A 25,365-nucleotide genomic window follows, 5' to 3' on the forward strand; every position below is an offset into this window, starting at 1 on the left:
GCTAGGTTCATCTCAGTCAGCAGCTGAATGAAGTAATTTTCTGAGGGTGTTATATTGCAACCTTTCAGGAGGGCATGGCCTATCATACCATATTGGTCTAGAAGCAATTCACAGGGTCTCATCCTCTTTGAAAACAAAAGAAGAACCTCTTTTCCAAAGCATCATATCCTTAGACCAAAATTCTGAAGTCATAATACTTTTATAATATGCATCATGGGTTAGCCCAGCAGCCCATACAATGAACTGTCTCTCTGTACTTAGTTTCTTCACAGTAAAAAAAATTAAAGAAAACACAATAATATACAGAATCCAGATTCTCTGTGAACTTTTCATTTTAAGTGGCTTATTTTTGTTTACTTCCATCAATCTATTATTATCTGTACTATGTCTCTTTAAAGACTTTTCCTTTTTTTTAAAAAAAAGAATTAACATTATTTTATGACTCTGTATAGTCTTTATCTTTTCTGTCCCAAGGCTATGTACATTTATCCAACACTATGACCCATTTAGAGGTCTTTTATGTCTGAATCTGTCCTATTGTGAATCTGTAATTCTTTACTGTCCAGGAGCACTTTTTAAAATGATAAGCACTTCTTAAAGACTTCAGGTGTACCCTTGTTAGGGGTAATATGGCCTGTTTGCCTGCCCAGTCTAAAACTTAAGCTGTGCTGTTATTATGGTAAATAGAGTAGTTCCTGCCTGTGCTTTGCAGAATCCAGCAAGACACTTGTGCCTCTGAGCTGCATACATTTTTTCTCTTTTAGGCACACAGTGAGTCCGTTTCCATCAAGCAAACCATAGCACTTTACTCACAAACACCATCAAAATGCTCTGTCTCCCGTAGGAGACAGAGGTCATGCGAGCAGCATAGACCAGAAAACTGGCATTTTAAAACTGTGAGGCTTTCCCCCTATCCCCGCTACAGCTGAATCAGGAAAATCTCTCTTAAGGCAGCTGCAGCAAACTGCCAGCAAACAGCAAGAAGCTGTCTTAAACTCTATATTCTTTTTGAAGTTCTCAGATTTTATATGGATTTAGTTGACCATGTGGGCACCACTCTGTAACAGGAGGAGTGGACTGCTTGTCATCCCAGCTGTCCGGCTATCTTACACCCAAAATAATCACACAGAAACTGTATTCATTTAAACACTGCCTGGCCCATTAGCTCTAGCTTCTTATTGGCTAATTCTTAGATCTTAATTTAATCCATTTCTATTAATCTGCGTATTGCCACATGACTGTGGCTTACTGGCAAGATTCTAACCAGCATCCATCTCAGGCAGAAGATCCATGGCAGTGTCTCTCTCACTCTGCCCATCTTCCCAGCATTCAGTTCTGTCTTCTCCACCTACCTAAGTTCTGCCCTATCTGGCCCAAAGCAGTTTCTTTCTTTATTAGCCAATGAAAGCAACACATGAACAGAAGAACCTCCTACACCACTCATTGCCTAGAATTTTCATTTAAATTTCAGGAAACTGCCATTTCTTTTCTAGATGAAGTAAGATTCATAGATAAAATCATCTATAACAACATGGGCAAAAATAGTACTGTGATGATTCCTCACGCATACAGTCTAGTTTTCAAGAATTTCTCAATCTTGAGATTAATATGTGCATTCTTAGATCAGATAGATGTGAAACATGTATATTAGTGCATGAAGGAGCAGAAAACAATAGAAATGTGGCCATGAGAAACAAAAGTAGCAACAATTAAAGGCAATAATAGTTTGGAGAATTTTTTTCACCTTTCTATCTTATTTTTCCTTACTGCCTTTTTAAAAAAAAAATTACATATCAACCCCAGTGTCCCCTCTTTCCCCTTTTCCTGCTCTGCTACCACCTCCCATTCCACCCTCATCCACTCCTTAGAGGGAATTTAACAGAGTGTGGCATACCAATTTGAGGGAGGACCAAACCCCTTCCTTGTATCAAGGCTGAGCAAGGAAGCCTTTAAAGATTTGTTATGTAAAATAAATTATTCAGTCTTACTTAGTTCTTGCAATCTTGGCTTTTCATACTGTATGGCATAAAGCAGGGAATTGACCTTTATTGACTAAGTAAGTTTCTGTTATACCTTTACTCATCTAGTCAGGCTCTCATGAATATACTTGTTAATATAGGTTTACATTTTGTAAGCAAATGTTTGCATGTGTGAATGTTCACACTTGTGCCTGCGTAAAGTTTGTTAGAGTATGCATGTGGTCATGCAATGTGTGTGTTTGTGTGAGTGTATACACATTTCTTTGTGTGTCCACACATGCTCACATATGTATGGGAATACCTGTCTGTATGTACATCCACATGTGCCTGTGTGCAAGTGTGTGTATATGAACATGGAAGTAAAGAGATTTGTGTGTTCTTCAATCCTTTTCCACCTCATAAACCAAGACAGAATCCCTCACTTGAAACCAGAGCTCACTCCTCCTGGCTAGTGAAGTTAGGCCCTCTTTCCCATCACGATCCTGTGTATGCCTCTATCTCCTGAGATAAAGTAGAACTGCCATTCTCACCAGGGTCGCTGGATATCATAATTGCATGTAAAGGGATTTACTCATTGAGTCATCTTCCCAGCTGAGCTTAGAATATTTTATTTAAATATTAATTACAACTTGAATTGATTAAACTTCACACCTATACAATTGTATCTTCGTATCTCAAGTACAGGCTGGGAATTTCAAGTTTTTATTTGGCATACTCCACTCACTATTTTACAACCATATTTATTTCTTGGTGTGTGTGTGTGTTGCCATATGTATTTACATTGAAGATTATATATAAAATGCCTTACACAAGTTTCTTCATTGCCTTTTTATTTTTTCTATTTCCCCTTTTATAAAACATATTTTTGATACAATATAATCTGAATAAAGTACCGTCCCACTCTAATCTTCCCACTTATTTCCCAACATCTTCTCCCCTCTGGATCCACTTTCTTTCTGTTTCTCATTAGAAAAGATCTGGCTTCTAGGAAATAACAATAAAAAATATAATAAGATAAAATGAAAATAAGCCAAACCAATAGAAAAATTAAAGAAACCTAGGAGAAGGCACTAGAACCATATAGATCTACTCTTTTACACATTCAAGAGTCCTATAAATTTATTGAACTGACAGCTATAGTATATATAGACCAGGGTAGATCCAGTGATTGCTGGTTCATTCCCTCTGAGTTCATATGAACTTTGTTCAGGTGATTTAGAGGGCCTTGCTCTCCTAGTGTCCTCCATCCTCTCCAGCTCTTACACCCTTTTAGTCTCATCTTCATGGGGTCCCCTGACCTTTAAGGGAAGCAATTTGGTGGGGCATCCCATTTAGAGCTGAGAGTACTGTGGTTTTTCTTCGTGTATAATGTATAGCAGTGGCTCTCTGAGTCTCTTCCCATCTATAGCAAGAGGATACTTATCTCAGGCTGACTGAGTAAGGTATGGATCTAGGAATATAGCAGAATGTCATTAGGAATCATTTTACTCTCTCTCTCTCTCTCTCTCTCTCTCTCTCTCTCTCTCTCTCTCTCTCTCTCTCTAGTAACATTTGTTTTTTTACACTAGGTCTCTGGGTATTCCCACTCCAGGAATATCCGCTGAACCTAGATTAACAAAATGCAATAAGACTAGGCGCAAACCCTCATATCAAGGCTGGGCAAAGCAACCCAGTAGAAGAAAATGCTTCCCAAGAGGAGAGAAAAGAGTCAGATACATCCCATTCACCCTATTAGGAGTCCTACAAAACCATAGACTAACAACCATAAAATATATGTGGAGGACCTAGACCAGACTCATGCAGACTGTGTGACTCTCATACTGATCTCTATAAGTCACTATGAGTCCTACTTAGTTGATACTCTTCTTGTGTCTTTGACCACTCTGACTCCTACAAGAACCCTGACCTTCAAGAAAAGGAACCTGATGGAGATCTCCAATCTGGGGTTTCTCTCCTTCTAAAGTTTGGCTGTAGGTCTCTGTATCTCTTCCCACTAGCTGTCAGAGAAAGCCTCCCTGATGATGATTTGGCTAGATATCAATCTATGAGTATTTAGGAATATTATCAGGAATCATTTTATTCATTTCTTTTTTCTATAATAAGTCTCAGGGCTAAACAGATTCCAGTTCCTAGTCTTCCTGGTAGTGTCAGAGAAGGATTTGCTGTCATGATGTAAGCCTCAAATTAGACATTGGTTGGACACTCCCACAAGTTCTGCAACATCATTGTCCCAGAACTCCCTCTGTGTGTTTTCTTTACCAATCGTATTTATACTTTCATATCTTGAACTCTTTTCCTCATTACATTCTATTCTTTGTGTTTTCATAAATTTCATTAATGAATTTATTCTTCTTTTTATGGCTCTTTAACATTCATTATGACTCTTTTGAAGTCCTTGTTTTGTGCTTTATCTATATTACATTTCTGAGGACCTTCTATAAAAGGGTTGCTGAACTCTAGTGGAGACATAATGTCCTGGTTGTTACTGGTTGTGTTTTATTGTGGGCATATAGGCATCTAGGTCTAAGATTATTGTTATTCTACTATCTAATTGTGTCTTTTTTCCAATGGATGTTTTGTTCTTTGGTTTCTGTTGTCCTCTCTTGTTCTTAGAAAGGTGTTGACTGTGTGTTGCCTGCTGGAGAATTCTTCTGGTATCCTCCGAGTTTTGGCCACTGGGTATCCTGGGTAAAATGTGTTTCTCGGTTATAAGCTGACACTTTAGACTGTAGGTTTGCCTTCAGGTGCCTGAGGGAGTCCACAGGACAGAGGGAATCAGGGTTTTCCATTAGCATGCACATAGTCCCCTGGAAATGGATGCAGAGAATGAAGAGAGCACAAAACAGGTAGTCTTCTACAGAGCTGGGAATGAGATTAAAGGAACTGTATTTGAAGGACAGAAGGAGGAATGAAGATCTGAAGCCTGCCTACTTGCTTTTCAGACAGTTTTGGATGTTGGCTTTCCAGGAAATTCCTGCTAGAATTGGGAACTACTCTAATGTAAATAGTGGCAGAAGGAAGGTTTGGAGAAGAACATTTGTTTGAGCTACTGGATTTAGGGCCAGGGAGGGAGGGAAGTCTGCATAACACAGTTAGCTATAGAGTTGGAGATGAAATTGATAGATAGGAGTGGAGGAGACGAGGGAAAGATCTTCAGTTTGTTTCCCTGCTTTCCTTACTGGTGTGGCAGGCAGCTTCCCAGGAAATGCCTACTGGTTTGAGGGACTGGGATAATGTGATGAGTATGGGAAAGAAAATTGAAGGAGATGTGTCTAAATGTACAGATTTATGTTCACACAAAATGTTTATTAATAACTGGAATTACTATTCAATTTATGGTTAAATGATCTATGGTATATCTGAATAAATTGAATAATTTTAGTGATTAAAAAGAAATAGTTACTCCAAAAACACCAGGGTGCATGCATACTGTTAAGTGAAAGAGGACACCTTGATAAAAATCTGTCCCATATGGCTCAATTGTATGCCAGACTGGAGGATACAGAGCTGCAGAGCCTGTCAGAAGATAAGCAGTTTTCAACAGAATGGGACATTGGTGAAGAATTACCTACATGGAGTATAAGGAACATTTTTATAGGAAAGAAAAATTTTCCTCTACTTTAATGACAGAAACCTTCCATTAGTCCTTTGCTAAAAACCTGTTAGAATATATTAGACAACTGATAAACCTCACTATATGAGAACTTCAGAAAAACATCTGGCACAGTTCTGGAGTTGCAGGAAGGCCTAAAGACTGTGACAAGTATATCCAACTGCATTATGAGTGCATGAAGTAATCTCACTGAAAAATTTCAGAAAAATGGTGCTGACTTAACTTCACATGTGATTGAATACTGTGGGGTTAAAGGCATAAAGTATTCATAACACACTCTAATCTCCCTGGTACAACTGCTCCAGCGGGGGTGTGGATTGATGATTCCGATGGATTCTGGTACCGAACATAGGCACCAGACTTCTCCAAGAGTGGGAGGAAACAGATCTCCAAGGGGAAGAGTAAGAACGTGCTATAAAAGAGCAATGAAGTAGAACTGAAAACATCCCCAGAGATTCATGCTGAGCTTGAAGCAAATACGGCGAACACACAGAAATATTTATAGATGTGCTCTGTACACAGCTTAGCACAGAGACAGATTTTTCTCATTGCATTAAATAAAACGGCATAATAGTAACAATGTCAAAAAGCACACCTAATCCAGACAATAATTTCTAAACTGAACCAGAGCCATTATTTCTGGAGAGAGCTGATTCTAAGACTTAAATGGGAGGTATCAAATATGTTTTAACTTAGGGAACCAGGAAGTTCCCTAACTAAAGAAGTTCCAAACTAAAGGCAACTGTCGTCGGAAAATAAATCAGAGGGATACATAGGCCAGCTTCCGGTTTCAGGGTTTTGGAATCCTCCAGTGGCCATATCTGAAAAAAAATATGGGAGCAATATAATAGGGAAGAAACAAAACCAGATTAGTGAATAAATACATGGTTCTTTAATGATGAAAACAAATGCTTGAAGGAATTAAAAACGTGGAAAGATTTGATCCATTTTTCCACATAGAGATCCACATAATTTGGGCAGATACCCTGGCTCCCAGAGGAGGTGATTTTGCCCAGTTCCCTGTGAGAATGAGGACAAGTTTTCTTCTAAGAGCACAGTGTGGGAAGAGAGAAAAAGATCTGTCTCAGATCAGAGATTCGACAAGCATAGTCTCATCCATGCAGTCAACGTAAACAGCAACCGTGATGAATTATGTCAATTATAAACATTTCTGATACAATACAAAGAAAGTTATGCCTTATTCTCCCCTAGACCTCACAGCGACACTCTGCTTATAATGAAGATCAGGCAATCACGAATAAGAAAAGCATCCTAACCTGCCAGGTGCTGCTTAAATTTCCAAGATTGTCAAAATCACAGGAATTCTGAGAAACTGCATCATCCAGAAAAGCCTGACAAGAGGTGGCCAAGAGATGTGATGTGTTATCCTGAAGGAGATCCCTTAAATTGGTTAAAAGCCAAGCATCCTTGTCTTGTTCCTGATTTCAGTGGGATTGCTGTGAGTTTTTCTCCATTTAGTTTGATGTTGGCTGTTGGCCTGCTGTGCATTGCCTTTATTCTGTTTAGGTATGTTCCTTGTATTACTTCTCTCTTCAAGACCTTTATCATGAAGTGTTCAGTCTACCCCAAGAACCAGCAATACCACTCTTGGGCATATACCCAAAGGATGCTCAATCATACAACAAGAACATTTGCTCAACTATGTTCATAGCAGCATTATTCATAATAGAAACCTGGAAACAACCTAGATGCCCTTCAACCAAAGAATGGAAAAGGAAATGTGGTTCATTAACACAATATAATACTACTCAGTGGTAAAAAATTAATTACATCTTGTAATTCATAAGCAAATGGATGGAACTAGAAAAAAACATATTGGATGAGGTAACCCATATCCAGAAACACAGATATAGTATATATTCACTCACAAGTGGAGACATAAACCAAAGGATAACCACCCTACAGTCCACAACCATAGGGAATCTAGACAACAAAGAGGAACAAAAGACAGATGTGCATGGATCCAATTAGGAACAAGAAAAAGACACGATCTCCGGAGTAAATTTGGAGCAACTAGCTTTCATATTACAAGTAAACCATACCAATGCAAGCTGCTGGTAACATTGAAAACTAGATGAATATGACAACTCCACTGCCACTTTCTTAACTCATCTATGGATTTTAAACTATCCCAAATAAGAAATTTTATTTAAAGCAGCAAAAATCCCAAATCATTTTATGGTCATTGAAGAATAATCTGAATGAAGTATTTGTTTTGAATGACAGGATTTGATTGTAACACTAAAAGAAAGTAAAGTTCTTGACCACAAACATTTTTAAATGGCTGTACAATAAGAGAAATAGAGTGTTATTACAAAATCAAGAAATAATAATAGTGGTCATTGCTGTGAATCTTTGTTAGATGATTAAAAATAATGGATTTAAATTTCAGAAGATGGATTATTTGTGTAATCCAGAAATACAAGTCAAAATTTAATGAAACTAGAAAAGAAAAGGCTTATTGGTGAAAAATCCCAGTTGTGTAATGGTTAACATACCAGGTAAAGACATTGTGACTTTGAGGAGAATGCAGAAAAGTCCTCTCCTCCCATTTCTCCCAGTAATGCACAGTCACAGTGTGGTAAAGGAAAGGCACTAAGCACAGTAGAGATATTCTGTAGACTGATCTTTCAGACTTTTTTATATTTCAAGGTCAAGAAAGACATAAAGGATTGGCAAACACTGATTGGAGGAAATCACAAAAGCATGAAAACTTTTTGCAATAAACCCTAGAGCAGGAAAGGAAAGATTAACAGTCAAAAGAAAAGGTGAGGCCAGAAAGAGACACACAGCTTCATTTAAAATGACATTGTAGCTGTGTTTGTTGGTAGTTTTGATTATTGTGCTATGGTAACAAGATAGGAACATCAGTAAACCTTGGCCATGGGACACAGGAACATACTGTTATTTTAAAAATTCTTAAGCAGTTCTAAAATTATTTCAGAATACAATGTTAAGTAAATACAGAGCAAAACAAACATCCATCCCAAAATTCTGTCCCCAGTAATATTTTGCCTATTTATTTTGGGAGAGCTATTGGAAGTGAGGATTTTTATTTTTCCAGATGAGGTATGCTTGGTTAAGAACCATTGAACTCCTAATTAAATGATTAAGTAGTACTTGGCCTGAAAGATGTAATGACTCCTGCAAGGGATGTCTTATAAAAAAAATATAAGACTCTTGTTCGTTTGCTCAATGTGTTCTAAAATACCCTAAGTTTTTAAAGGAGGTCTAGCTGGGATAAGATGAATTTATTTAACTATAACTCAAAGCCAGGTGCATATTTAGTGCCAAGGGAAGAAATAACTCATCCGGCTAGTTCAGACTCCAAGCCCATTTCTTTAGCTCAATAACTTATTATATCCAATGTGTACAAATGCAAGTTCCTCATTCATGTACAGCCAGATCTCTAAAGTCAACCATGGTTGCAGTGTTTTATAAATTAGTTCATTCCAATAATTATCTTACTCCAAAAGTCCTTCTGTCTACCTTATCTTATTCAGCATAAGGAAGTAACTAATAACTGAAGGAGACCATAGTAGAAGAAATAATGTCTCTTAATCTAGTGTGAAGATGGGATCTGTGATCCATGTCTTATAAGCCAATTAAATTATAAAATACCAGATCAAAACTTATGAGATTGTAGGTGGAGACCACTTATTTGCTTCTGGCTGCCCAGACCCCAAAATTCACACAGTACTGTATAAATTGTAAAGCTGTTCAGCCAGTGACTCAGGAATATTTCTAGCTAGCTCTTACATCTTAAATTAACCCATTTTTATTAATCTATAGCTTATGGTAAAGGTTCTGGGCATCTTTCTCTTTTGACAGCTATAAGGCATCTCTCTGACTCCACCTACTCCCTCCCTCTTTCTCTCTCTCTCTCTCTCTCTCTCTCTCTCTCTCTCTCTCTCTCTCTCTCTCTCTCTCTCTTTATCTATCTATCTCTCTCTATCTCTGTTTAAATTTCCCACCTGGCTTCATTCTGCCCTGCTATTGACTGAAGTAGCTTATTTATTAACCAATTGTAGTAAAACTTATTCACAGCATACACAGGGGAATCCCACATCATGAGATTAACAATGTTTCACTGCTTTGACTTGTACATGTCTATTCCATGTAGAAGTTTTGGAAGAAAATAATTCAATATTAATTTTTAAAGAAGCACATACTGTGAAATCAGAAGAATAAAAAAAGGTATGCAGTATTGTCTTGAGGAGAGAAATACTACTTTTGGCTAGAGACTGGGTTCATCAAATTTTACAAAGCTGTGGGCACTTGTCCTAAAAATTGATATTTCATGCTGATGAAGAAGCACTGAAGTATGAAGAAATAGAATAAGATTAGAAATGATGGAGGACTCTCATTGGCTAATAAAGAAACTGCCTGACCCATTTGATTGGCCAGCCCTTAGGTGGGCGGAGTAGACAGAACAGGAAGAAGGAAGTGAGGTAGATGGCTCAGTCAGATGCCACGCCTCTCCTAAATTAGACAGACCACCTTGCCTCTCCTCAGAGAGAAGCCAGACGCGATGAAGCTTCAGCCCAAGATGGATATACGCTAGAATCTACCTGGGAAGGCACCACTTTGTGGTGCTACACAGATTATTAGATATGGGTTAGTCAAGATGTGAGTAAGAGGCTGAAACTAAGGGCCAGGAAGTGTTTAAAAGAATACAGTTTCTGTGTAATTATTTTGGGTATAAAGCTAATCATGCAGGAGCCAGGCGGCCAGGAGCTGGGTGGCGGGATCTGGCCCACAGCTCCTCACTACATAGAAACTAGGGTGGAGAGAAATAGAAACCATTTAGACTATAGCCAATTACCATGGAAAAACTGAGTAAATATATTAGACAGCTCTTATCTTGGAACCCACCAGGTAACAAACTTTCCTTGAAATTCAGCATACATATACAGCTTTGCCCAGTAAGGCAAAGCTGGGAATTCACCCTGAGGATATTGCTGTGGTGATTCCCTTATCATAAAGATACAGAGAGCAATAGAACCTTTTTAATTAAAAATCTTAGATATTGAATATGAACACAAGAATTACTTAGGGCCAGTTGGAGTATGAAAGGACCAGCAGCAGGGTAAAATTCAGATATCACTTTTATAGTGAGATCCTTTAATAAGAGAGTAGTGTTTTTTCTTTTCTTTTTTTAAATCTATGATTCTTTAAGATTCTGCAGCAGAAACTGAATCTGCCTATTTCACTATTAAATTTTGAGTATGTGACTTGTTATCAAAGATACTTTCTAAATTAATGAATGTGATCAAGTATATGTTATAAAAGGCTAGAGTTATTGTTATGTAGAGGTATATTACAAGTTTTTCAGTCAGTATAGTGTATGTAGGTAAAAATGAGAGAAAGAGAAAAATAGATTACATGAATTCATGCAAAATGAGAAAAAATACAGAATTTACAGCTTGAAAAAAAAGAACTAAGGCAAATATAGAAAAGTGTCCCAAATCATTATATACAACTGAGATACAAAACAGGAGACAGTTTCCCAATAAAAGGACAGAATAGAAGGTATTACATAGGGACCCAGATTAAGGAGGTATTTTATAGGGATACAGTAGAAGGAGCCATTGCAGAAGAGACACAGTAGAGGGCTGGATTACAAGAGATACAGTAGGAGCAAACATTACATAATGGCACAGTAGGAGGAGCCCTTATATAGGAACACAGCCTGAGCAATGTGTGGCCCTCTGAGTTACAAATAAAATTCCATAATAAAGTCACATGAATTATGAGATGACTATGAGAAGAGAATATATTTGACCCCAACTAATAACTATCACAGTCACTAGGAAGTGACAGCAAATGACATGGGTTGGGGTGGGTGCACTTTCTGGAAAACTGATTTATAGTGGAATGGCAGCGAGAGCAGCCAGTTTGAGGGATAACATACAACTACAGAAAAGATTAAAAGTCCTTGAACCACAGGATCTGTCCATAAGAGATGAAACTACTACAGAAAATGAATAATTTTTATTATAAACCATAAATATAGGTAAGGACTAGACTCAGGTTGCTCAGGAAATAAGGCCAATAATTGACATCTGGGACATTAGGAACTTAAAATATGTTTGTATATGTAACAAAGAAAACAGCCAACCATATAAAAAGCCAGTCTACAGAATGAGAAAGAGAGAACAAAATAAAAGATAGAAAACAAAGCTGTCACTATGCCTGACAGAAGACTAATATTTCCAAAATAAAAGAAGCTTAAAAGGACAAGCATCTAACACATATCCCAAACAGAAAATGGGCTATGAGACCAGCATTTCCAAGAAAGTCTGATGATCTCAGTTTGATCTCTGAAACTCAAATGGCAGAAGAAGAAAATCAACACCCAAATGTTATCTTCTTGCTTTCACATACATATTGTGGCATGCACTGCTCTCCATCTCCCACACACATGCAAATAGCTGGGTAAATGCAAAAATATTTCAAAATGGGTTGGGAAGTTTAACAGAGAGTTCTCAAAAGAAGAAACACAAATAGCTAATACACCTTTTTCAGAAAATGATTTAACAGCCTTAGCAATCAGGGGAATACAAATCAAAGCTACACTGAGCTTCTGTCCCTCCTCTGTAAGAATATCCTTTATTAAGAAAGCAAATGACAGAAAATGCTGAAAAGAATCTGGGGAAAGTAAACCTTCACAGACTGCTATAAAGAGAGTAAATTGATGTAGTCACTATGGAAACTAGTGGAAATAGTTCTCCATAAAACAAAAGTATACATATCATATGTCCACGCTACATCATGCCTGAGAATGTACCCTAAGGACTATAGTACAAAAGAGATACCTTCACATCTCAGTTAGTTGCTACTCTGTGCAAAACAGATAGGAAATGTAATCAACCTAGCCTCCATCAATTTATCAGTGGTTTGTGGAAACATGATACATATATAAAATGGAGTTCCTCTGTTCAGCACTTAGGAAAAACAAAACTCACAGAAAACAGATGCAAGTGGAAACATTAGATTGAATCAGGTAACAAGACCCAGATATGCAAATACATAGACTGCTCATACTCAAATTTTGCATAGCTGTGTTAAGGTTGCAGTGAGTGTCATCAGTGATGATGCTGTAAGAAAGGAGCCAGGAGCCATAGGGCAAGACAAGGAGGCTTGGGTGGTGAGGATAGTAAAACATATGTATATTGTCAGGAGAAACCAAATGTTAATGGAATAAATGTCTAATACAGCATAGGGTAGAGAAATAGGAATGTGAGTGTGGTGGTGAAGGCCAACCAAAACTAAGAAGCAAAAGAATATCAAAATATGCTACCTTATCTGCCAACTAACATGTGATTTCTATTAAAAGGAGCTTGAACAGAAGTACTCTGCATGGGTGATTAAATCAGAGAATTTCTACAGAAACTACCAGTGGTAGATAGAGTGAGAGGTTCCCCATGATTTTCTGGAAAACTAACTCCCAGCAAATTCCTGAGACAATACATCCTATTTCCAGCTTTCTTGGTTGTCCTTCAAAACTATAGAAAGCCTGTTGCTGAAGACTCCACACCCTGATTACAGGAAACAGAGACACCAAGGAGGAATCAAGTTGGAGCCTCCCACTACCTGCTGGCTTATACTGCCAAAGGTGCTGTGCAGACTGCTGAGACAAAATGTGGTGGATGACAGTTCCTCCAAAGGTAAAAGATAAGATGCTTTTACATGGATATGGGGACAGGACTTCCTTAAGGAAAAGAAAATTATAGGTATTATGTGTGTTTACTGGTTTTAGGTTACCTTGGCACAAGCTAATGTAATCAGAGGAGGGAGTCTAAATTGAGAAAATGCCTCCATAAGATCTGCCTGTAGGGAATTTTCTTAATTAGTGGTTGATAGAAGTGGTTGTTGTGGTTGGTGTCATCCTTAGGCTGAAGGTCCAGGATTCTATAAGAAGGCAGGTTGGGCAATCCTTGATGAACAAGTCAGTAAGCAGCACTTCTCCATGGCCTCTGCATCAGCTCCCATCTCCAAGTTCCTACCCTGCTTATGTCCCCACCCTAACAGCTTTAGATGATGAACCATTTTATGCAACCATGAATGAGATAAACCCTTTCCACCCTATGTTGCTTTGGTCTTGGTGTTTCATAACAGCAACAGTAACCCTAACTAAGACATTATGAAAGGCTTCATGAAAGCTCCCCCCACCTTCTTTCTCTCTCTCCATGATTTCTTTTTGGGGGGGGTTTCGAGACAGGGTTTCTCTGCAGCTTTAGAGCCTGTCCTGGAGCTAGCTCTTCTAGACCAGGCTGGTCTCGAACTCACAGAGATCTGCCTGCCTCTGCCTCCCGAGTGCTGGGATTAAAGGCATGCACCACCACTGCCCGGCCTTTCTCCATGATTTTTGAGATGACACATAACATCTAGCCACAGTCTGGTAGGATCTGTGCTGAGTAGACAGCAAAACTGAAGAATAGCAATCCTAAGAGTGAGTCCTGGTGGAGAATCTCTAGTTTTATCTGCAGAGTAAAAGAAGGAACTCTACAGAGGAAAACAGAAAGAGAAGAGCAGAGTTCATCTTAGGAAGCTTAGCCTTGTTTGAGAACAAACTTGAATGCAGATGATTGGAAATACAGACTAGGACAGACAACCTCAGAAAGCATGCCCTGTAATTTAAGTAACTAACATTTTAAAGAGGAGGGAGGAAGAGTGGAGGAAAAGGGAGAGAAGGTGAGAGAGGTGAGAGAGAGAGAATAAAAGTCACTTGCAGGGGTTCCACTGGCAGAGACAAGGGAGGCAGTGGGAGAGTCCATCTTAGAAGGAAAAGGCCATCTCTAAAACTGTGCAGTCTTGGAACTCAGATCAAGTGTCACAGGACAGTGGTTTGAAACCTGGACTGCAGAATATCTCCAGAAAGCAAAGAAAAAGCTTCAATATATACTATGCAGCAAGGTAGATAAAAGGTCTGTGCCATAGAATAGAAAAAAATCAACAGTCTCTAAACTCATTCCCTCATAACAGGAAGGACTGCCCAAGAAAATGACCAGCACTCACAACTTGACCAATGAAAGACATCATCAGAATAAGATCAGCATTCACTGCCTAGGAGTATGAATGGCATCTGTGAAAGGAATAAGAACATCCAGCTGGAAGTCTGACAGCAGCATCCAGACCAGAGAAAACAGACCCTGCGCTTCTCCTATAACTCTGTCCCTTCCTTAATATCTAATGTGAATTTGATGAGTTCTTATTCTCTTTCTCTTCTCTCTCTTTTTTCCTCTCCCCTTTCTACTCTCTCTTCTCTTCCTTTCTCTCCTTTATTCTCCTTTTTATAGTCTTTCTTGAGAAATGATAGAATATTTGGAGTTGGTCAGGGGCTTCTTTCCCCAGTTTAGACTCCCCAGTGGCTTGGGGTATGTTAGGTTGCAATGACTGCATTTTTTCTTTATTTTCTGTTCATTCTACCTGTATTCAGGGTTGCCTTCCCACTTTATTTTTCTCCCATGTTTTATTCTTCTATCCCATGTTCTTTTTTCACACGAATACCAATGTCTAGACTAATTTTCCTCTTCCCTTTCCATTCCTTAGCAATTAGACTCTTAGAACACACACTACTGCCTCCTTCATAAAACTTGGATTTGAAGGGGTGACTGACACTAAACTTTCAATTATATTTTTGAAGTGGGCTCATCCTTTAGTTTTAATTGTTTCCTCACATAGTATTTGTCCTGGGTGTGGTTTATATCAACTTAACACAAGTTAAAATTGATTGAAAACAAGGATCCTCAGTTAAGAAAATGACCCCAGCAGATTGGCCTCTGGACAAGCCTGTGGTGCATTTTAATGAACGGTGATTGATATTGAAGAGTCTAACTCATTGTGAACATTGTTGTCCTGGAGCTGGTGTTCTTGAGTGCTATAAGAGAGTGAGCTGAACAAGCGATTGGGTCAAGACATAGGAAAATTCTTCCATGACTCTGTATTATCTCTCACCTACAAGCTGCCCTTAGTTCCTGCCCTGGCCTCCCCCAGTGTTGGACTTAGAAGATCTAAGATAAAAAGAATCTTTTCCTTTCTGAGTTGCTTTTGACCTTGGTGAGTTATCACAATAGAAACCATAAGTATGGTTAGGGTATTGTACCCTTAAAGTAGCATTGGAAGATCAAGTCTAATGCTCTGAACATGTTTCCTAAAAGTCTGGTTATTTAGCTATACTCCCAGTTCAACAGAAAGAAATGACACTTCTACTTTACTGTGACATAGCCTCTCTTTAAAAATACTTTCACTCTCACTGAAAGAATATGGATGATTAAAAGAAGCCAACCATAAACTTTAATCTAAACTCTACAAATTTCAATATAAAAACACAAGAAGCCTGAATAAACAAGATAATATGATTCTTTTGAAAAAATATATTTATTTGTCCTTTGAGAATTTTATACAATATCTTATTATCCTATTCATTTCCATACCCCATCTCTTTCAAGAGCCTCCATCACCTCTCTACCTACCCAAATCTTGTTTTTTCTTTCTCCAAACAAAACAAAATAAAAAGGAATTCTTGTTTGTATTGGATGACCACTCCTGAACATTGACCAGGCCTGTTTTGAAGTATAATTGGTAAACGCAATGGCACTCTACTGAAAAGAACTTTATTCCCCTCTCCCAGAATCTCTCTATTCGTAATAGCCTCTTGGCTCTGGACATAACTTCATGCCCACATCCAGTTTTGTCCAGCCTGAGCAGACCTTGTACATAGTGTCACTGCTGGGAGGAGACATGTGCCCTATGTTTAGATCAGTGTATAAATGCTTGTCCAATGGGTCTATGCAAGACAAAACACATGGAGATGTTCTTTCACTTGGCATGTGGTGTAAGAGCTCCTTCTGTCCATGTGTTGCTTTCATTGGTTAATAAAGGAACTGCTTTGGGCCTATAACAGAGCTATAGGGGAACATAGCTAGATAGGGAAAACCAAACAGAGTACTGGGAAGAAGAGGTGGAAGGAGAAGCCATGGATTCTCTGTCTGAGACAGATGCTGGTTAAAATCTTTGCTGGTAAGCCACTGCCACATGGAAATATATGAATTAATAGAAATGTGTTAAATTAATATAAGAGTTTGCCAATAGGAAGCTAAAGCTAATGGGCCAAGCAGTGTTTTAATTAATACAGTTTCTGAGTGATTATTTGGGTCTAAGCTAGCTCGGCAGCCAGGAATAACAAGCAGCCCTCCTACAAACCTGAAGACAGAGAATAATACTGCAGGGACCTTGTGGCTTGTATACTCTCCTCTCCCTCTAAATGATGATGATTCTCTAAAAATTTGTAGTATCAGTTTGTCAGTCATGCAGGGGAGAGGTGTGATAATTTTCGAAAAACACTTTTGTTTTTCTCAAATATTTTCCCCTAAAACTTTGGAAACCGATGCTTCATGAGTTTTTAAATCTGGAAGCACCAGCTGTTACTCTAGACCCTGGGAACTTCATTGATTCAGTACTGACAGGATCAGAGGCAATAAAAGTTAATGGGCACATATAAGGAAGAAACTCAGGGGATATTAACTCTGTCTCTCAATTTTGGGGGGAAAACATTAATAACAGTGTTGCATGATGGAAAAAGAATGCCTTATCAAAGTTTGCCCTTATAGAGAAACTTAGGCATGCAGGATGTTTTGTAGGAAAAGGGAACAGTTAGAGAAATACAAGTTAACTGTATGCAAGCAGCTTGTGCCAAATCACCCCTATTTCTGTAAATATGCTTTGTTATATTTTGAACAATATTTCTGTCCTTGAAAATGTGTGCTCTTTATACCTTTTCTTTGTAAGAACAGGGTGTGCCTGGCTCAATATTTAGCCAAGCTAGCAAAATACTGAGAATTGTTTTGATTTAAAAGTGGGGAAACACGTTTGGTTTTGTCTGAAGTTAATACTGTAGGGTGGGAAAAATATGTTTACTTATTTGTTTGTTTGTTTGGTTGGTTGGTTGGTTGGTTGTTTTTTCAAGACAAGGTTTCTCTGTAGCTTTGTTGCCTGTCCTGAAACTAGCTCTGATCTGTATGCAATGAACCAGTAGAAGTTGTTTTATTACTAAGTTCATTTATTATAAGAATACTAGTAGGGTTTTCCCTAGGACCTATGACACCTCCCCTTATATCCTTGGCCTTATTTAGTGTCTGATACATGTTTTATCTAAATCACATGGCTTAAATCCATTTTAAGTGGTTTGTTACTTCCAAAATTTGTGTCCCATTATTGCATTAATGGACATACATGTCATTACTGCAGCTTCAAGAGTTGACGTTGAAACTGATTTAATTATTAATTTCTGATAGTAATATATGCAACCACTCATAACTGTGAATGCTAACTAGTCAGTAGGGGTAAAATTTCCAGACCTTTAATATTCCTTATATTCTCTGCTCTACTCTTTTTGTTCTATTCCTCACTTTTCTTATTCCTCCTGTTATAATTTCTCCTTTACCCCTATGTAAAACCATGCTATATTTTATTTTCTTAGAAGATTATGTCTTTCCTCTTTGTCCCTTACTATTTACTTAATCTCTTTGGGTATTCTCAATTAAACACACATACCTATAAGAGGAACCTCCATTGTGAGTAAATTAGATAAAATCTGAGACAAAGGATACAAAGAATGATTCTAAGTTTTTTTTTTTTTTTTTTTTTGGTTTTTCGAGACAGGGTTTCTCTTCAGCTCTTTTAGAGCCTGTCCTGGAACTAGCTCTTGTAGACCAGGCTGGCCTCGAACTCACAGAGATAGGTCTGCCTCTGCCTCCCGAGTGCTGGGATTAAAGGCGTGCGCCACCACCTCCCGGCTGCAACTCCCATCTTGATTGAACTCATCTGGGGGGCATGCTCAGTGAGACAACTCTATTCACTTTTAACTTTTTTTTCTTTCTTTTTTTTGGTTTTTCGAGACAGGGTTTCTCTGCAGCTTTTTTAGAGCCTGTCCTGGACCTAGCACTTGTAGACCAGGCTGGCCTCGAACTCACAAAGATCCGCCTGCCTCTGCCTCCTGAGTGCTGGGATTAAAGGCGTGCGCCACCACCGCCCGGCTACGATTCTAAGTATTTTTAGAGACACCAATGAAGAAACAGGGTACTGAATGATTCAGAGAAAACAACAACAACAAAAAAGCAGAATGGATTAAGAAGTCAAAACGATAGGGAAATACTGGGAAAAAGAAACTAAAATACTAAAAATAAAAATTCAATAAATTAAAAAAGAACAAGAAACTCCTCAGTATACAGTGGAATAAATGAAAAAAATCAAGATTTTAGAACAAAGTGATGAATTAAAACATTATAACAATAATAAAGTTAATAAATAATAAATAATAAAGAAAAAGACAGAACATCCATGGAACATATCATCATTTAACATTGTACAAATCATGGGCATAAAAGAAGAAGAATTTCATGCCATAGGCATAGAAAATATATTCAATAAAGCCACAACAGGAAATTGTCAAAGCTAAGGAGTAAGGTGGTTATCAAGGTACAAGAGGGATTTAGAAGGCTAAACATCCAAGACTAATAAATTACTTATCTGTATATTATAGAAAAAAACACAAAATATGTGAAACAAATAAAGTATGTAAAAAGCTGAAAGGAGTACCAGTGGAAATGAACCAAAATAATAGCAGATATTTCAAAAGAAACTAACACCTAGGAGAAGATGTAAAGAAAAGCTCTTAAAGACAACAACCACTTAGAGTACCATACCTAGCAAATCTACCCTTCATAATTGAAAGAGGAATAAAAAATTATGGTAAACATTGAAAGAAATTCATGACCACTACCTAACACTACAGGATAACTTGAAGAAATTATACACAGAGAAGAGAAACATAAGCTTATCCACGAAACTACAGGAAGAATAAACTTTTCTAGTATAGTAAATAAACAAATGAGAATTAAGCAGGTACTTCACACGACAAAAACAACATGATGACAGCAACAAATGTGTGTCTTTCAATGGTAATTATAAATGTTACTTCCCTTATCAGTAGACAGACCAGGAGATTGCACGGAAAATCAGGACCCTTTATTTGTTTATATGAGAAGTATACCTCTCACTGTCAAAGATACATAGGTTAAATGTGTGTAAAAATATATTCCATATTAACTGAAGTAGAAAGCAACAGATGTTAGCAGTTTTAACTTATGGCAAAATAATTCCACTTCAGTAGTTTACTTTTACTAATAGGTAATCAAGAATCTTCTAAAAATTATTTCTCAAAAAGCAGGAGTTTGTAATGCCATTGCAATCAAAAGGAATTGACAGAAAAACATGATATTACACTTAACCCTAAAAATTGCAGAATATACTTTTCACTCTAAAGCAGGTACAAAACTGTCTTCAGTGGGAAGAAAAGGCATTGTTTCATAAACCACCAGGGGACTTAGATTCAGAAAGGGCAAAAAACAGCATATTCTTTGCCAAACATTGTGTTACCGTTATCACAAAATTAGAATCTCTGATTGTAGAAAGTATAATTGTACAAGACTGAAAGTAACTTCAAAATGACATGCTAATTAATCTACATAAAGTATCTTTTGTTGTGGGGAAGGCCACTTGTTTGTTTCCTGGCTGCCCAGACTCCTGAGCTAATCACACAGAAACTATATTATTTAAATAACTGCTTGGCCCATTAGCTCTAGCCTCTTATTGGCTAACTTACATCTTAATTTAACCCATTTCTAGTAATCTGTGTATCGCCACATGGCTGTGGCTTACTGGTTAAAGTTAACATGTCTGTCTCTGGTGGGGCTACAAGGCTTCTCTCTGACTCCTCCTTCTTTCTCCCAGCATTCAATTTAGTTTTCCCTGCCTACCTTTATTCCCTGTGCAGGCCCAAGACAGTTTCTTTACTAACCAATGGTATTCACAGCATACAGAAGGGAAACCCACATAACTCTTTTATTCACAAGGTGCTATATTCTTCAGAGTGACTGTGGAAGTATGATACCTTTCAATGTGCTTCCAGATTATACAGTAAAAATAGGCCTGCAAATTTTAGTTTTGCTAGACAACCTCTGACTACACTTTGAAGATCACCGGTATATTCATACACGCCCATGGTAACATTGTGGTTGTTATCAGCTTGATGTGTTCATCTACACCTTATGTTTACTCAATGATAACACTAAATGCACTATATATCAAAGGCACAAAATATGAAGTATTAGCTTAAAGTGCCCCTTGCCCAGTTAATATTCAAAATTCAATTCATATTCACCACATTCAAAATCTTCCTTATACTTAGTTTGGTCAATGGCATCTTAGGGGATTTTAATATTAGTGGATGATGATTCATTGTCTTAAATGCAGCCCATCATGTGATATCCTATAATGACCAAGAAGCCTCCTTACAATTCTAGTCTGCAAAATAATCTATATTCTGAAAGCCACCATGTGGTTGCTGGTCATTGAACTCAGGACCTTTAGAAGAGGAGGCAGTGCTCTTAACCACCAAGGCATCTCTCCAGCCCAATAATCTATATTCTGAATGAGAAGCTATGGACCTACATATAAGTCAGAAGACATTGTATGTTGTAGGAATGGACCCTCCTCCATCAATTGTATATGCCAATTAGGTGATGCCAGCCAAATAAATCTATGAAAAATCTGCTCCATTGGCTCTGAAAGCCTTGCAAAGCCCTGTTATGTTGCTGTTACTTTCTATGGCACCTTTCATGATGTCACTTCATGCCACTTCCCAAGACCACCTCAGGTTGTGCTCAACCATTATTATTCTACCATGACCCAGACATGGCTTTTAATAGAGATGCCAAAAACTTACACTGAAGACAAAACAGACTATTCAGCAAATGGTACTTGGATGACAGATAAGTCATATGCAAAATGGTGAAATTAATTTCTATTTCTCATCTTGAACAAATTTTGTTCAAGATAGATCAAAACCCTTAATGTCAAATGCAAACTGTGAAACTGTTGAAATAAAACACAAGGAGGTCCTTTAAGGCCACATATTACAGATATACCTGATATACCTGCATGTCCATTCTTATTGCAGCAATATTCAATGGAGCCAAGTTATGGATTCCACCTAGGTATGTATCAGCAGACAAACATACACAGAAACTATTATACGCATGCATGTGCACACATGCTCTCGTGTGCGTGCACACACAAACACACACACACACACACTATAGAAGTTTATTTAGCTGTATTGAAGAATCAAATTATATCATTTGCTTGAGGATAGATACAACAGGAGAATAATATTAATCTTGGTGTAGGAGGTCCTTCTGTATTTGTATTGCTTTCATTGGTTGAATAAAGAAAACTGCGTTGGCCTTTTGATAGGGCAGACTCAGGTAGGCGTGGGAGACAGAACAGAATTTTGGTAGGAAGAAAGCAGAGACAGGCAGATGTGGTTCTCATGCCTGAGACTGGTTAGACTCATGCCGGTAAGCCACAGTCAAGTGGTGATACACATTAATGGAAATGGGTTAAACTAATATGTGAGTTAGCCAATAAGAGGCTAGAGGTAAAGGGCCAGGTAGTCATTTAATTAATACAATATCTGTGTGATTATTTCAGGAGTTAAGTTAGCTGGGCAGTGGGATGCAGCCAGCTCCTCTTACTACAGACACGGTGGCCAGGACAAACAAGGGGCCCCACTCCTCATACAACATAATCTAAACAAGTCAGATGAAGAAATATAAACATCATTTGATCTCTATAAAAGCAAAGTAAATTCTCCTTCTTCCTCACTCCACAACCCACATAATATTCCTATTGTTTAGTTATTTCCCTTAATAAATATAGGCCCTTTCTTATTTTTAAGCAAATTATTAAGAAATCTGATTGAAAGCCATAATAATCCATCTTTGAAACAAGTTTTTTAGGGTTTTATTAAGATTCTACATTATGCAAGTGACAGTTCTTTATAAAGCAATTTAGGAGAGATTTTAGTGATGAACAAAATAATGTTGAGGTTTTCAAAAAATAAGTGACTTTGAATATCCAGAGAACTCTTTTGAGCTACTAAAATTTAAAAGTATGTTCCAAAACCAGTTTAGTATTAAAGTACAGTGACAATTATACAAAAGTTGAGTGGAATTCAGTTGTATTTTATCTTTTAGTAAGAAATAGGTTTCCATTTTTATTAACTAAAATACACATAGTGCCTTTAAGTCCTGTAGTAAGTTCCATGTTTGACTTTCTAGAAACTGCTAAACTGTGTTCAAAAGAGAGTACTATTTCTTATTTCCATCAATGTGTCCAATTCTTCAAGATTCATGTAGTCAACAAACAGAACAGTTTCTGGTGTATGAGTGTGAGTGAGTGTGTGTGTGTGTGTGTGTGTGTGTGTGTGTATGTGTTTGTGCATGCACACACATGTGCACATGTTCATAAATGCCCTTCCTCCATCCATTATCTCCCTCCTCCCCTGCTCTTTCTTTCTCCTTGACCTTTGTGTGTGTGTATGTGTGCAGAAACATGGTTTTATTACCTTTTCACCTCAATTCCTTTTTCTATTTATGGGTTATAAGTTGAGTATTCTTTCAAGTATTTCATGGCCATATGGCCATTAATTTTTCTTCTGATCTGTAGTGACAGAAAAATGTTAGCTACCTGGAACTGTTGATGGAAGTTTTATTATATAGAACATGATGATGAAGTAACTGGGGTTGAGAGACATGTTCAGCCCCTTGACTGAATTAGATTTCTCTCTCTCTCTCTCTCTCTCTCTCTCTCTCTCTCTCTCTCTCTCTCTCTCTCTCTCTCTCTCTCTCTCTCTCACACACACACACACACACACACACCATACACACTATAATTCATCAAACTGCACACCAAAGATGGATTCATGCTATCTTAAATAGTCTTAAAGTTTGCATTCTTAAAAGAGAAGAGAGGAGAGGAGAGGAGAAGAGAAGAATGGAAGAGAAAGGAAAAGAAAAAAATGTATAGCAAAAATGGCATTATTTATAATGGAAAACCTCAGAGCTATTTTAAATGAAGTAATTATTATATGGTTGCATTGATATCCAAAATATACATTATATATTTAAAAACCTACAACACAATTTTTAATTTGGGAGGTTTAAGCCAAAGTTGACTTTAAACTTGTGATCTTTCTTTAGTAGCCTCTGGACTTCTGAGATTGTAAGAAAGATCTATCACGTTTGACACATGATTCTCAATATATGAATAGAGGCATACAACTTTTACTACAACCTAACTTTGTAGTTTGCAATTTTTAAGTTTAAATCGGCTAATATTCATTCCTAATTTACCATCCTTCCTTCAATCAGATACAACCAATCATCTTGATTCACTCTTGAATGTATATTCTGAATATTACCCATGAATGGAAAGGTAAAATCTATGGAATTTAATATCTAACAAAATTCATTCAGCATAATATTTCTGTTGTCTGATTTTTAATATTTCCAAATAACAAACATTCCATTGTATTAGTATACTGTATCTCATTGTATCGTTCATTAGATGATGGGCATCTGGGTTGTTAACATATTTTGGCTATTATAGTAATACTTTTCATTTAGTCTCTTTGGCACCGTAATATAATATGATAGGCTAAGTGTCTTAAATAATGAAGAATTTAAGAATATTCTTAAATAAGATTATAAAAATAATATATAAGAAGGAAATAAGAAATACATTTATTATTCTTCTGAGTTATGTGAAATTTACTATTTAGGTGCTGTCTAGAGTTATAGGAAGGAGAAGGACATGGAGATGGAAAGAGAGAAAGAGACAGAGAGACAAGACAGGAAGAGACACAGACAGAGAAGGTCACATAGCGACAAAGGGAGTACTGTGGTATTGTGTTATTTTTTCCTCTTATAAGAGCCCTAGTTACCCTATCAAAGGGCTCCAGCTTACATGTATACTCAGCCTTTACAACTTCACTGAAGTGTTTATCTCCAAACACACAGCAGAGGTGTTGAGTTGAGGTCAAAATCTCTCTTTGTCTCTCTGTCTCTCTCTTAGTCTCTCTGTCTCTCTCTTTGTCTCTCTGTCTCTCTCTTGTCTCTCTGTCTCTCTCTTTGTCTCTCTGTCTTTCTCTTTGTCTCTCTGTCTCTGAAAAGGAGAGCACAGCTCAACCTAAAACATCTGAATATTTTATGCAAACATAAATGTAAAAGTTATTTCCCATTTTATTTCTAAACAGTAGACTTGCTAGACTATGTAATAACATTATGTGTAACCTTTAGGGGAACTGCCCAACATGCTAGGGAAAGACTAAATTTCTATGAGTGGATCATAGAAGACAGTTCTGGTAAGATTAAAGAGGAGGAGACTATAGAGAAAAAAAATCTAATACAGAAAAAATGTTCTATTTTAAAAATATTTTTTAAAAGATTTTAATTAGCATATAAGTGTTCTGCCTGCCTGTACGTATGTGCACCATGTGTATTTCTGATGTTGTGAGGAGGGCTTTTTTGATACCTTGAAACTTGATGGTTATGAGCCACCATGTGGGTTCTTTTTTTTTTTTTTTTTTTTTTTTTTTTGGTTTTTCTTTTCGAGACAGGGTTTCTCTGTGGCTTTGGAGCCTGTCCTGGAACTAGCTCTTGTAGACCAGGCTGGCCTCGAACTCACAGAGATCCGCCTGCCTCTGCCTCCCGAGTGCTGGGATTAAAGGCGTGCGCCACCACCGCCCGGCCACCATGTGGGTTCTAAGAGTAAAGCACATCCTTTTCAGGAGCAACAAGTATTCTTAACCACTAAGCCAATTCTCCAACCCCAAGAATTACTCTT

This window comes from Arvicola amphibius, chromosome 12, assembly GCF_903992535.2.
Source record: "Arvicola amphibius chromosome 12, mArvAmp1.2, whole genome shotgun sequence".
In the NCBI taxonomy this organism is placed as follows: Eukaryota; Metazoa; Chordata; class Mammalia; order Rodentia; family Cricetidae; genus Arvicola; species Arvicola amphibius.